We start from the raw sequence: 13,492 nt of genomic DNA on the forward strand, positions 1-13,492 counted from the left end.
AGATTAACTTTTGATCAGAGGCAGGCATCGACTGGGTTCAGATAAACTTGGGTATGGACATGTGAACTGTGAGGGAATTGCAGGCAGCTGCAGAGGGTAAGGCAGGAGCGGGCAGGAGGAGGACAAGGCTATATTAAAGTTACTTATTTACAGGCTGTGTTTAAGGGTGAATCAAGAGCTGTGAAGGAAAACAAAACAACCCAAACCAACCAAAAAACCAAGAAGATAGTAAAAAGATGGTAACGGTTGAGGCAGCAGAAGACCAACCTGTTAACTGTTTACAGTCTGCCTGCTGTAATCAATAGATTTTGCTGGGGTTGGAAGGCTAAAGTCAGAGAGACCTAAAACCGGTGAATGTACAAACATCAGTCTGCAGGAGAGTGTGAAGTGCCAATGGCTGTTCAGGGAACAAGTTACACAGATGCTGCTGCCACTCAGAAGAAAAAAATAAAGCTTATTTGGCTAAGAGGTGAAGGTCATGTTTTCTGTGTATACATGCTGATACCAACTATTTCACCATTCTAAAATCCTGGTTTCCTTAGGGTATTCAGGTTTTCACTCAGGTTTTCATTGGTGCAAATGTGCCAACAAACTTGAAGACATGTTTTTTGTCTTTGGCCAGATGGTTTGACAGTTTGTAGCATGTTTGTGAATGATAAAGTGTTTGGCAGGGTGTTGCTGACCTCTTACTAGTCCCTCCGAAAAGGAACAAGAGAGTTGGCTTTAAAGGTGCCCAAGGCCTCCAGTGCGGCCCAATAATCCACCTTCAGCTGGGATAGAGATCCTCAGTGAAATAAACTGCATTTAGACTTTCTGCATGGGGAAGAGGAACGCTCTGTCAGTCCTGCTGACTTCTGCAGTTAACCCAGTGCTTACTAGATGACAGGAGTTTTTTTCCTGAAATATATTGCCATTATGTATGTCTGTGATAAGAAAAATTACTGATGACCAGTTAAGTGCTCCTCTCTGATTCTCTCAATGGATCTATCCTGACATTGAACCACCAGGTAGTGAAGGTGTGGTGCTTAGATATTACAGTGGTAAGGAACTTAAATGTCTAGAAAGATCCCTGATAAATTACATGCTCTGCAGATAAACCTCTGCCAAATTCTATTCAAATGGCAAAGAGATAATGTGAATATGACTCTAATGAAGGAAGGCTAGAGTTGCCATAATGCATGCAGGTGCAATTGCTCCAAATCTCTCTTAAAATCCATTTTCCTGCCAGTGCTCATTCTTCCTTTAAACAGAAGTTAATACTCTGCTGACATTACTGAACTCCATCATGCTCATTATGTCAGGCTAGCATTTAGATCAGGTTTTTGGAGGTGAAAGACCAATTCATTAACTCTATTGTGTCACTCAATGACTTCCTGTAGAGAGATCATAAGTCAGATGGTGGGTGTCACTGCTGGAAGATAAAAGACAGCTATAAAGTAGGAAGACAACTGGTATCATTCACAAAAGTGGAAAAAAAAATACTCTATAGCCTTTAATTTTTATTCATAGTTCAGGTTTTAAGTATGTTATTTAGCTAACAGTGCATTTGAGAGGGGTTTTTTTACGAGTTTCAGATATGGAGTGGAAGAGGTTATTGGCTGGTTATTTCTTTCTGACTTAAAGAGCAGAAATAAAATATGTAACAAACAACTGAGCAATTCCTGTAAAAATGAATTAAAAATGGATGTTTTGAAGCCAGATCTGTTGAAATGCCCATATATACTAACTTGTCTCAGTTTAAAGGGAAAAAAAAGAGTGTTTGGTAAATTATTACTTTGTCAAAATGATAATGTTATGAAACTGTTTGAATTTTTGTTAAAAACAGCTGCCAGGATTCAAAATCCACTTATTTGATAAAAACAAAAACAAAATCCCCACACTGTTCCCTCAGAGTAAAGAAAATATTGATTTTTAGAATACTCTATGTGATGAAAGAATTTGTTAAGACTTTTTTATGGAAAGTAGATTCCTACTGCTAATGGTTATTGGCTGAACATGAAGCTTCTCAGTTTGCACGTGGGTAATAAGCAAAAATACTTTTCATGCTTGTAATTGAGTTTTTCTAAGAAAATTTTCAAATACGACCCTTTTCAAGTGTAATTAACAAATACTTAATGTGAAGAGGGAGTGTCAAAAAAGGAAAGCATTTGCCAGAGAGCTTCACAGCTTCTGTTCAGCTTCCCTCTACCTGTTGCTCAAAAAAAACGTGGGAGATGGTGAGACTTTTTCCTCCCTAAGCTGTAAAAATCATTGGGGGGTGGGGAAGAGAGGGAGGCCGGGGAACACAGGACGGATGGGGCAATTTTAATAATATAAAGCATTTGTAGGGTTTCTCTGTGCTTTCAAGGCACAAAGAACAGGAGTCCGGTGTTGAAAGGACACAGGGACCCTGCGGGACGGGCTGACAGCAGCCACCGCGTCCTGCACCAGCCCCAACTGGTTGGCGCTGGGTGGTACTGGTTGGGCCTCTTAGTCACTGAAGAGTAAGAAAATAATCCTTGTAAGCACAATGCCAATATTAAAGCAAGCAAACATATGATCATGGCGGTCTGGGGAAGTTCCTGCTGGCTGGAGAAGGGAAAACATACCATTTAAAAAAAGAGAAATAAAGAAGACCTGGAGAACTACAGGCTGATCAGTCTCACCCCTGTGCCCAAAAAGATCATGGAACGGATCGTCCAGGAAACTAGGATAGGGCACATGGAAAATAAGGAGATCATCTGTGACAGCCAATGTGGCTTCATTAAGGGCAAATCGCACCTGATGAATCTGGTGACAATCTATGATGGAGTTACAGCATTGGTGGATGAGGGAAGAACAACTGGCATCATCTAACTGGCCTCGTGAAAAGCATTTGACACTGTCCCACATGCCATCCTTATCTCTAAATTGGAGAGACATGGATTTGAGGGATGGACCACTCAGTGGATAAGGAATTGGCTGGACGGTCGCACTCAGAGGGCTGTGGTCAACGGCTCCACGTCCAAGTGGAGAGCGGTGAGGAGTGGCGTTCCTCAGGGGTTGGTATTGGGACAAGTCTGCTGGACATCTTAGTTGGTGACATGGGCGGTGGGACTGAGTGTGCCCTCAGCGAGTTTGCTGATGACACCGAGCTGTGTGGTGCAGTCAACACGCTGAGGGCAGGGACGCCATCCAGAGGGACCTGGACAGGCTTGAGAGGTGGGCCTGGGCAAACTTCATGAAGTTCAACAAGGCCAAGTTCAAGGTGCTGCACAGGGGTCAGGGCAATCCCAAACACAAACACTGGCTGGGCAATGAGTGGGTGGAGAGCAGCCCTGTGGAGAAGGACTTGGGGGTGTTGGTGGGGGGAAAACTGACTGTGAGCCAGCACCGTGAGCTCGCAGCCCAGAAACCACCCGTGTCCTGGGCTGCATCAAGAGAAGTGTGGCCAGCAGGTCGAGGGAGGGGATTCTCCCCCTCTACTCCGCTCTCATGAGACCCCCCCTGCAGTACTCTGTCCAGCTCTGGGGGTCCCAACATAAGAAAGACATGGACCTGCTCGAGTGGGTCCGGAGGAGGGACACGAAGATGATGAGGAGGCAGAAACACCTCCCTTATGAAGCCAGGCTGAGAGAGTTGGGGTTGTTCAGCCTGGAGAAGAGAAGGCTCCGGGGAGACCTTATAGCAGCTTTCCAGTGCTTAATGGGAGCCTACAGGGAAGCTGGGGAGGGACTCTTTATCAGGGAGTGTAGTGATTGATGAGGAGTAATGGCTCTAAACCGAAGGAGGGCAGATTTAGATTAGATGTAGGGAAGAAATTGTTCCCTGTGGGGGGGGTGAGGCACTGGCCCAGGGTGCCCAGAGCAGCTGTGGCTGCCCCCTCCCTGGAAGGGTTCAAGGCCAGGTTGGATGGGGCTGGGAGCCCCCTGGGCTGGGGGAAGGGGGCACTGCCCAGGGCAGGGGGGTGGGAACTAAATCATATTTAAGGTTCCTTCCAACCCAGACCGTTCTGTGATTCTCTGATTCTCTGAACCTATGATTACATCTTTTAGTACTTTAGTACCTTTCAGTAAACTCACTTCTTCAGCTGATGGCACTGGGATTTCTAGCAGGTAACACTGTCCAAGAGCTGTGAGCAGACATGAAAACAGCAACTGTTTATCAGTCACAGCATGAAAAGCAGCTGCACAACTGTTCTTACCTTCAAGGTCTTGATCTGTCAAAAAAAACCCCACGACTGGGGAAGCTTAAGATCTTGTTCAGTTTCAGATGTTTTCAAACCCTCTTATCCCAACCTATAAACCCTGTGTTTCCCTGTTGATTCCGTCATATTAATTAGTGATAAAAAAGGGAGTGCAGTTCCCAAGCTACAGATGAAAGAAGGAGTAAGTTTCCTTTGTCCTAGCTGGTTTGGAAACAGTTACCTTCCTTTTCACATCTTGCCCCCACTTCAGCTAACTCTCTTAAATGCTAAGCTATTCTTACCTTAAGTTAGAATCCCCTTCTCAGCTCCTTTAAAGATGAAAGTCTCAATTGAAAGGGAACCCAGAAAAAAAAGTTATGTTAGGGTGATGTCAATCTCTCTATTATTCACACAGTTATTCACTGACAAATTTGGCTCCTCTCAAGGTGTTATCTTGCAGCAGCCTTTGCTCTATTTTACGTCTGGAGCAAGGCACCCTTCACAAAACCTTTAATTACTTTTCATCCATTTTATTTCTTCTGTCCCCCCTCCCCACATCCTGCAATTGTATGCTGTGCTCACTTGCAATATTTTCTGCTATTAACAGACTGGTTGAATTCTTTTTGCATCAAGTAGCAGCTCTGTAATTGGAAACCTAAGTCACTTAATATAAAGATCACTGAGAATCATAAACCATTTTCTTGACCTTTTCTACCAAAACATTAGCTTCTGAGTCAGCCTGTTTTGAAGCTACAGATGGACTACATATTGTCTTGTTGATTTCTGACTTCAAGCAATTCTTTTCTTCCACTTGCTCCTATTTTTAGCATTTGAAGGTTGAAAAATTTTACAACATACTATTGCTCTTTTTTTTTTTTTTTTTTTTTTTTTTTTTCCAGGAACAAATGTCAGCACATCAAAAGCTCACTGCTTTTAGTGTGTGTCACTTGAGATGACTGGAAAAAAACACTTTGTAAGCCTCTTTATTGAATCATAAACCGTGGGTGCTACTATGAATACTTTTCACAAAAGTTCAGGGATCGCTCATTTGAGCATCACTTCGCTGATAAGCAAAATCCATAAAAACTCTCAACACTGAAGAGAGGTACTAAAAAGGAACACTATCCCAAAGGTGAAGGGGTATGCAGTCAAAATATTGCTCTGGTATGTAGATTTTGTATGCGTTTTGTTATATAGCTTATGCTTTTTGTTTCCTATCAATTATATAGCATTTGTAATGAAAATAACCGTGCACATTCACATACACATACACTTGAGTTGCTCACCTCCTCTCTCTCTGTTTAAGTGTCAGTCTTAAAACTTCCAGACCTGAAATGCTTTCTGCAGCAATCCAATCCTCTCAGACAACCATACAGTATCTGTTTGTATGGAAGACAGCTTTTAACTTCTAGGAAAACGGTTCATACCACCATCTTTCTGATCTCTGGTTAGCAGGGAGAGGGGGATGTGGGGTCACCCCATACACGTTCGGCAGACACAAAGGCCAGGGTAGCTCCCCTGACCCCTCTGGTGTGCGGCCACAAACACTCACCCTCAGCGTATGCAGGTAGCTATCTCATGAGCATATAGCTCCTGCTGTGGACAGGGTCAGTCTCCTCACAGCATATACAGCTACAACTCCTACACAGGCTGCAACACCAACACTGAAGAGTTAGAAGGGCTCTTTTTCCATGATAATAATGGCCTGTCTTGCCACCTGGACAGGGGTGTTCACTGAGGTGTTCAGAAGCGCTCACTGAATTTAGTGAACATATGGGTGGGGTGTGGTAAGCAGAAAGACTTCAATATATTTGGCAGGAACAGCCAGTACAGATTTTCCAGAACTTTGTTCAGTTTGCAATTCATCAAGTTTGTGTCTAATGCAATAAAGAAATTGAATATATTAAACATTTACAACAGGGCTGCTAAATTGCCACCTAGTGGTCTTGTAACGAAGTTAATGTCTCCGGTATGCTGATCTGGGTGAAAAAATAACAGTGTGCTTTTTGTATTTTTCTGAGGGCCTCACTATGGGTGCTCACCAACCCCTTGTCTGTAATGTGGGCAGAGTGGAGGGGGGGCACGGCACAACTGCCGAGCCAACGCAGGCTGAGGCTGCGGGGGTGCCACAGCAGCCTGCACAGGATTTAGGCACTAAAAGGGAATTTCCAGGCCAATCAGCCAGCCTTAGTCTGTTATCTCTACTACTTATTTTTCCTTTTTAACAAAACAAAATAAAAGTAAGTATTTTGATATAAAAGGAAATAGAAGTTTTTCTGACTGTTCGTAAATAAATAAAAACTTAGGAATATTGTCCTTCCAAGGTTCAACCAGCTCGGGTGTAGGAAGCACTTTGCTCTGATGGGGCATTCTCCCACCTTCTAGTCTCACCCCGCCTGAGCCGTATGTCCATCAGCACGTGCTGTTTACACAGAGCCAAGCAGAAGGGAAACAACAAAGGAGCACAAGTGGAACAGTAAGTTTTGCAGTTCTGTGTTTGTGATTAGTCGCGTAGGTCTGCCCAGAAGCTACCACGAGGGACTAAAAATAATTTTGAATGTGAGGAGCTGCATAAGCAAAGGCTTTAGGCATTAATGCATCCTCAATCATCTCACCAATAATGAGCTCGGGGTGCTGACGGAGCCGATGCTCACAGGAGGTGGAGGCAGTAACGGCCTCGCGCTGGGCAGCGGTCCTGGAGCGGGGGCTGCAGGCTGCATCCCTCGGAGGATGCGTCAGTTGTTTCAGAGATAAGTCAGAGATAAGTCAGTCCACGGCAGCAGAATTCAAATGATTCATCTTCCTCCTCCACCCTGTCACCTGCAGGGACCTAGAACAGTTAGTGGCTGAATAAGAAACATCAGCTCGGGGAGACAGACCGAGAACCCATCATTGGACCTTCACTCGGTCCTGGGCACTTCAAGGTGTCACACGAGAATGGCGTTGGTCTAAGGATGCTGCATAGCCCAAAAGCTTAACTCTGTCCAAAACACGTCCCCTTGCAGATCAACGGGCCCTTGCTCACGTCTCCTGTCCTCTCGTGATGAACTGAAACCCCTGTAAGCAAGGGCCATCACTTCCCACCAAGTATGAAGCGAGACGAGTCAGGAAAATGAGCCAAGGAACAGAAAACAGGGCTGGGGCAAGGCACAGCACTTGGGTAGCTATAAAAAGATTAAATTGGTGACAGGAATATTGTCTTCCTACACTTCAGGTTTTGTGACTAAAGTACCACTCACCACATATAGTACCATATATAGATCTGTTTTTTCCCTTAATACCACTTTCAGCCTGGTCAATCTTAATCTGCTTTAAGATACAGTCTGATTTTTATTTGTGGGTGTTCCCCCTCTTTTTTTTTTTTTTTCTTTTTTTTCGTATGTCATGTATTATGCTCTTAGTTTGTTTTTCATTATACCTTGTTCTTGTTCAGGATTGATTGAGTTAAGTACGCACCTTGTTTCTCTTTGTTTTGTTTACTTGATTTGCACAGTTCTGTTTAAAACAAATATTAATTGTTTCACTAGTGTCTGACCTCACTCCATTAACTTAATATTTTATTTCAATTAAGTTCCCTGTAGAGTAAAAAGCTACCTCTAACTGATTTAGAATTTTTTTTTTTTTTTTTTTTCCAGCAAGGCCACAGCTTCCCTATTTTTTAGATATTACGGAAGCACAGTAATAGAAGAAGCTGTAAAAACACTCCGCAAACTGACATGCCACTAATCGAAAGCACCTAGCATAATAAAAAGGCATGCAACTGCAAATCAGTTGACCCCTTAATGCGCTCTATACTCTAGATAATTTGATCTTTAAGGAGTATACAATAAAGTGTGAAAGGTAATCAATACAATACTGTCTGAGAAACTGCAGGTTTAACCGCATACCTGTCGTCAATAAAATTATCCAGGGACAGAATGACCTATAAATGCGACCAGCTTTTTAAAAAAATTAATGACCTGTTCCAGACCTCAGAAGTTGGCAAGCCACAAAATAGCATCTAGATGGCAATTCCTCATCGGAACCTGTAACGTGTAGTGTGAGCTTCCATTTCCCCCAGCCCCTCCTGGAGCGGGGCTCTTCGGGGTTCATTAGGCTCGGCTGTGACTGAAGGACTTACATGGGGTCAGTCTGCCAGCGTTCGGCTACCCCTGTAGCCTCCTGACTTTCCAGGTCCTCTTCAGATTGCCATGCCAAACGGCACCTATGGAACTCTGGAGGACATGCCTTCAACTTCTGGGGCCTCGTGCCCGAGGGAGATCATGGTGAATGCCTTCAAATACGTCTCTTGACAACTTCTGCTGCTGTTCCCAGGTAGGAAGCCCTGGATCCTCCTGTCTTCATCCCCACAAGTAGCCGACGTTAAGGGCCTGGGAACATGTTAGATGGATCATTCATTACCCTTTTTACTTGAGGTTTATGTATATAAAAACACCAAATGCTTCCAGCATAGTCCACTTTTACTCTGGTAGCATCAAATAAGAGAAATAACTATTCCGTTGCCACATGTAGAGAATACGTGATGAGAAATTACTTGCACTGGCTCTGAAATGGTATGATGACATACCGTCCCAGCCCTGTCTTCATCTTACACGGCTGTGCAGTTTTTACCCAGTTTGAAGGGGTCGGAATGAACTTGTGCTTCCCAAAATACCAAATCTGTTGTCATACCTGAAGACGTGTTGTGCGGGGCAAATTATCTGCACTAGCTGTTCTGGCAGAGAGCTTCCTTAAGACTTTTAAAAACTCAAGTATAGTCAGACACTTAAAAATGAACCACAGCGTTCTCAGCCAATTAGCACATCTTGGGTCAACCGCCAAAACAGGGCTTTCACCGGAATTTCTTTGAGAGAGGTTAAAGACATGAGAAGGGTACTCACAGTAACAGGACAGACATGATCTAAAATAAGATTTTTTTTTTTTAAATGTATAGAATGTTTTTCAGTCAAAGGGATGTAAAAGTTGAAGTAACTGGAATGTTGGGGATATTTTAAATACTTGTCAATAAAAATTGTGTGTGGGTGAAACAAGTTTGTTTCTTTTATATATTATTTATTATAACATTATAATAATATGTAATAATATGTAATAATATATGATATAATATAATAATGATATATAATAAAATAACACAATATAAAATATAACGATACATGATATGATATATAAATGTTATAAAATATATATAAATGAAGTTTGTTTCTTTTATTATATATTATTATCTATAATGTATATTATTTTACTATATGATTATTTATTTATAACAAGAGTTACTTTTATTTACTCAATTTTATTTTCACTGTGTGTGTGTCACCTTCAGGAATAAAACCAGCTGGGAATACTGAAGTCTCCCTTCTGCCTTTCTTTATATGGAGCTGGTATTTATAATGAGCCTCCAGTCAGCTCTGTCATGTTCAGATGAACTTGGTGAATCATTGTTGTTCGCCTGATTTCACAATCAGCCCTTTGCAACCCACAGCACTGTCACTAGAAATCTAACCAAAGGCAAAAATTTCTTTAACGTCTAGATCAGTTTATGTTGGGTAATCTCAACACCTTTCAGCAGCAGTAGTATTTAAATACAGTTGGAGTGGAACAAAACAGAACATCTGAATTTTCAAAAAGCCTCATGTATCTGCTTTTCTTTCTCTCCTGCTGTAATCCTTTACATTGTAAAAGTGGTTGGCTTTTTTTCCTTTTCTATGTCTTGCTAATACTTTGTGTCTTGTCTTGCGTGTAAATGTTAGCAAGTTTCAAGCCTGATGGTCTCTGACATAGAAAGTGACTTCTCTTTTAGAAAGCCAGTAGATTTATAAAATTATATATAAAAACTATGCTTAGAAACTTGGGTCAAGAAAAAAATAACAATTTATCTATCAGGCATATCTCTGTTGTCCTTTTGATGTGGGTAGAGCATACAAACTATTGTCTTTTGGAATATCACGGGAATAAGATGGCCAGAGACAGTACCTTAACTTTCAGCTTGAAGTCCATTTCCACTTACCGTTTTGTATATATTTTTCTTTACTTTTCCATGATCCCCTCTACTTACTGTTTTTCAAAGACAGACAGTATCAGGTAGATGGGATTGGAGGGGGGAAGGAGAGGTTGTCTGTGCCCATTCTCCATTCTTCATCGTTTCAACCGTCTTTTCATCCCCTCTCATGCAAAAATGAAAACCTTCACAAAACACTAGTTAGGTAACTCTTCTTTCCAGATGTATATACGTTGGGGTAAAATCAAATATTTCCACTGTCTGGTTCCAATAACTATGCTAAAAAAAGATGGATAGAGATTCACAGTAGTTCTTTTTAAGAAAATGTTTGGGGTATACAAAGCATTAATAAGATTGGGAAAAAAAATGTTATCTCCTCTTTGTACAATACTGATACACAAAAAGAGTTATCAAAACTGTACATATCTAGAATAGCTATGTCACTGAGCTATAAATCAGAGGGGAAGGAAGGATGCACTCCCAACTGCCAATTCCCACTTTTTCCAGTACTTCAACATGACATAAAACATGTGTACCAGCAGAGGGCATTACATGCCTCAATAAAATGCAGATTGAGAAACAATTTGAAAGGAAGGGGAAATTCTTCTAGCCTTTTTAGAATATTGGACATTTTATATAGCTAATCAAAAGCTCAATACAAACTGAAATATCCCAAGCACAGGGTCTATTAGATATTTCTCAAGTGCTCATTCATTCTAGTAGCTCCTTTCCTGAGAAAAATAGTACATTAATTAGTTCTCACTTGTAAAGCAAAGGTGAAACTAAGCTATTAGAACTGAAAACATACTTTTCCTTCTAAATGGATGAATCTGAGGAAAAACTAAGAGTAGACTTATTTTTAACCTATTCATTGCCCAGTTTTTATTTTCATTTCTTCTACTGCCTAGCTAACACACTGCAGCCTTTTTCTACTTAGTGATCCATGGGTTTACGGGCATTTGCTTTACTAGCGTCAAGTAATACTGAACTCCATCAGCTGAGGAGCCAGCCCTTTAGCTATCATTAGTTATAGACATACGCCACAGCTGGGAGTACATTTACAATTTTAAAATTATATTAGAAAAATAAACTTTTATTGTTTTCATTTTACAAGACCGCAATCTTCTATAAGGATCCTGAACTTTTTTTGTTGTCATCTCAAAGAGCTTAACGTGTAGACAGCCTCTAACTTTGTATCTATAAATTATAATTTTCTATAAATCAAGCAAAATGAACGCAGTTACTAAAACTGAAGGATAATGACTGGTGAAAACACAAAGAAAACAGCACTATCATAGTTCTGTGCAGCTTTTCATTGCAATTGGCTTAATGTTTGCATTTAATTTTTTTCAAAGTCTGAGCACTTGCAATGATCCCTGGATTTCACACATGAAAACAAACTTACTGTGAAAAAACAAACTGTCCATCTTGAGATTCAAAAAGAAGTTACCTCACAAACATTTTTCTACCAAGTAACATCTTGCTATTTTCTAATACTGCTGTATTTGCATTCTTCAGGTAGAAGTAGGGTCTTCAGGGAAAGATATATACCAGGAGAGTTCACATACTAATGCATCAATGCGTAATTATGTGTTACCAAATAACTTAATATACACTTCTTCAGTGTAGCTTATTAGTAATTTTGGTTTTTTAGTAAGTTGTTTTTTTTTTTTTTTTAAAAAAAAGAAATTAAGATAAAGAATCTTTTTTTTTTTTAATTCAATCTAGCAGATGGAATTTGGAAACATCTGTATTTTTGAAACACATTAAAACCAAAACATATTGAATAAATTACATAAAATCATACATTTCTTTCTAGAACTATACTGAATTATCACTGAAGTTTTTGACAAAACTTTGTAATGTAAGAAAAGAAAAAAATCTTAAATGTAGGTAAGTCATCAAATAGTAAGAATGAAAAGTAATTTCTTCAGTGGAATGCTTTTTTTTTTTATGCAAGGTTGTAAAGAATATGGCAGACAATCATCATTTTATCATCCAAAGCATTCCAGCTCTTTGAGTTTGTAGACGAGTACGTAATTTTCAATCTCTGAATGTAAACTTAACATAGTAATTGCTTGTTTGTTTAAAAGGCAGGGTTGTGCAGTGACTTAAATCTATTGCTTGGATATCACAAGTCCATTGGGTAATTTTCAAGGTGCTTTATGGAATATCATTACTGGGTAGGATGCACTTACTTGCCTGTTCATCCAGTGTGGTTTTGCTTCCTTACCTGAATACTGGCATAGCAAATAAATAGCATATAATAATATGTATACTGGAAATCTAACATCTGGAAGTACAATGTTTGCATTTAAGTCCAGTCCTAAAATTAAAATACTATTTCCTTCTGCTTCAGTGGACCAGGTGAAAAACGTCTTTCCAATAAAAAGATAAATGCTCAGAGACATGTAAACAAATGACACACTGACACTCTGCGTGTGCTTTCCCTCTGCTTGTTCCAGAACTCAGCAAAACACTTTACTAGTCATAGATGAGAAAAGTCCTTGTCCATCTAAACCTAAAATGATATTAACTTTCAGCATCATCTAAGCTACTTTACAAGCAGGAAGGACTGTGCTAGGAAGCATGAACTAACTGGTCTTCAAAGCAGCTGTCCTGACAAATAGATTATATATTAATGAGAAACTATCGGGCAACATTAATTTAAACTCTTAATAACAACAGCATTTGAGATGTAAAGCTCTTTAATGCAAACAAAAAAAAGTGTCCTGAGTTTAAGTGGACTGATGTTTAGTGACTCCCATCCACAAAGCCGGGAAGTCAGTGAACTGGAACTCAGGTCAAAGCCCATTTCTGGATATGGACCCTGCAGCCCCATGCTGTGCTGCTGTAAAAGCTTATGCAGGTGCTCTGAAATTTGAGCTAGCAAAGTCAAGGAGACTGCTCCCAGGATAAAATATATATATACACACATATATATATATACATATATATATCTTGTGCTTCATGTTGGAAGGAAGAGGTGGCAGAAAGCCTTAAAAATACCTTACATTTCCTTCTGCTTTTTTGACACTTTTTTTTTTTTTTAATGTCAACTGCATATCACAAACACTGTGTAACCCAGTTGGCATGCAAAGAGGTTCATTTGCTTCATGTCAACCAATGCTTCTGAAGTAAAAACCTCTGCAGAAATCATGACGACTAAGTATGTATGTGGTAAATTTTCATCCATATCTTAAACAGTAATAAACTTACTGAAAAGTTATGCTCTCTAGCTGAAACACTGGCCTTCAATGAACGTTTTGAATATTTACTGTTACTACATCATTACCAGATCTATGATTTATTAATGTGTTTGGGGGGTTTTCTTCTTTTTGATAGACGATAGA

The 13,492-nt window shown here is 40.2% G+C and overlaps 1 long non-coding RNA gene across 1 annotated transcript; it reads right to left on the reverse strand.

The window, feature by feature from the left end:
* Positions 1 to 5,974: 5,974 nt before the first annotated feature.
* On the reverse strand, positions 5,975 to 9,181 carry LOC116963665. The gene is made up of 2 exons (XR_004408338.2): positions 8,265 to 9,181; positions 5,975 to 6,974 (listed from the first exon to the last, which is right to left on the reverse strand). It is a non-coding gene; the product is annotated as an uncharacterized LOC116963665 (long non-coding RNA).
* Between the last annotated feature and the right edge of the window lie 4,311 nt (positions 9,182 to 13,492).

Source organism: Tyto alba, unplaced genomic scaffold, assembly GCF_018691265.1.
Source record: "Tyto alba isolate M040663 unplaced genomic scaffold, T.alba_DEE_v4.0 Super-Scaffold_27, whole genome shotgun sequence".
NCBI classification, from domain to species: domain Eukaryota; kingdom Metazoa; phylum Chordata; class Aves; order Strigiformes; family Tytonidae; genus Tyto; species Tyto alba.